Source organism: Dipodomys spectabilis, unplaced genomic scaffold (genome assembly GCF_019054845.1).
Source record: "Dipodomys spectabilis isolate Male_0828 unplaced genomic scaffold, ASM1905484v1 ptg000152l, whole genome shotgun sequence".
In the NCBI taxonomy this organism is placed as follows: Eukaryota; Metazoa; Chordata; class Mammalia; order Rodentia; family Heteromyidae; genus Dipodomys; species Dipodomys spectabilis.
The window spans coordinates 5,787,776-5,789,684 of record NW_024870829.1 but is presented as its reverse complement, the minus strand read 5'-3'; positions in this window follow the sequence as shown (position 1 = coordinate 5,789,684).

The following is a 1,909-nucleotide window of genomic DNA, read 5'->3' as shown; positions in this document are numbered from 1 at the left end:
CAGAATTGTCTAACCTCAAAGATATATTTGCTAACAAGATGCTTAGAGGAAACCAAAAAATACTACACTTTTTATCTTCTCTCTTAAGATTCTCCTTAGATACCATATCAGGAACAGTGAAGTTATTCTATGCAATATTATTTCAATAGATTATTTTTCTCTTGGTCTTGCATTTGTTCACCAAGTTGTATGGAGGAGAATAGAGTTAAATCACCCATACCTTGGAAGAAAGTGTCTGTTACAAAAGGACAATGCTTCTATGTCCTACTTCTATGTCCTCTTATCTTTTGCCGGAGTTCCAATTAATCACAGGTTCTTGGCTTCAAGTCTAGTGAAGCTGAAGGACCATACGGGCTCCACCACTGCTACATCTTCATTATTTCTCTTTTAAAACTCTTTAAGTTGCCTCATTTGGATGTGGAATATATTTTCATGTCTTCATTCAATCAGTTCTGCATTGTAGTGAGCCAAATGCGCTCTGTAAAATCACTTTAGGGAATAAAAATATTAACACAATTTATATCAAAAAGTTTTGGCCTCCCTTCACTGCTGAAGTCATTATGCTTAGCTAAGGCTTCTAAGAAAATTTTTTTATTATTTTTTCCATTTGTTCAATTCTTTTCTAAACTTTTTGGCATATGTAATAAAAGAAGTCTTCACTATCTCATATTAATAAGAATATTATTTTTTGTGAGCCACTTAGAAATGTCAAATCATTGGTTTGAAGTATTCAATCAGATTTTTTTTCTGTGTTTCACTGCTTCACGTCCAAAGACATTGTGGAAAGTGTTACAAACAGAAATGTGTAATACCAACACCTTCTTTTATTGTGGAGGGCACTTTCTCCCTAAATATTTTGACTCAAATAATCTTTTTCAGAGAATTACTGTTTGGTAATTAAAGGTAAATTTACAAATTTTGATGCCTTATTTTTTTAAGAACTTTTAATTTAAATTCCAATACAATCTGGTTTCAAACAGTGAGAATATAGTTCCTGGGTAAGGACAATTCCAAGGGAACCTAGAGGACTTACAGCAAGGTTTCTGAGGTTTGTTTGTTTAGTGTGAAAAAGAGCCATCTTCATCCACATTGCTCCCTCTCTACTAAGTCTCCTTGGATTTCTTTGCATGAAAGCCTATTCTTCCAGGCAATTTTAAATTTTCTTAATAGGCTAAGTTGTTAAAAATTTTGAACAATTAAATTTTACTTGTCATAACTTTAAAACCCTTGAAAATCCTTTATCAGAACCGCAAATTCACCAATCCTAATTCCACCTTTACCATCAAAATGTTAACATGCTGTATTCATGATATAGTATCCATGCAGCTATTATTTTCTAGTGGCTTTGTTATGCGTATATATTACCATATTAGATGATGCTAAGCAAAATGAATTCCAAGATATGGAACGAGATTTTTTTTTTCATTTGTGGTTGTTGTTTTTGATGAACTATGTGATTTCTGTTTTCTTTGGGGTGTTCCCCTATGGTTTATCCCTGCTGTATGGTGAGACAATGGTGAGCATAATGGTGAGACAAAGGACAAAAGGCAAACCAATGCAGTAGCAATACTCACAAGACAATATTTTGGAAATGTACTTCACAACTTGTGAGCGGTGAAGGGGTGAAGGAAAACTGTGAGAAAAATGAGGGAGTGTTACCAAGTTTGAAAAGTTATGATTTAATACCTTACAATTATTGTAACCCCACTGTACATCTTTTTTATAATAAAATTGAAAAAATAAGCTGCATAAAATATAATTTCACTGTATTGGCACAGTAAATAATATTCTTTATGTAGTAACATTTTAAAAATCAATACTATTTGGCATCTAATTTGAATTAATTACCCCTTCTTTATCAGAGGGTAATCAACTTGCATGTTATCCAACTAGACAATATTTTCACAAT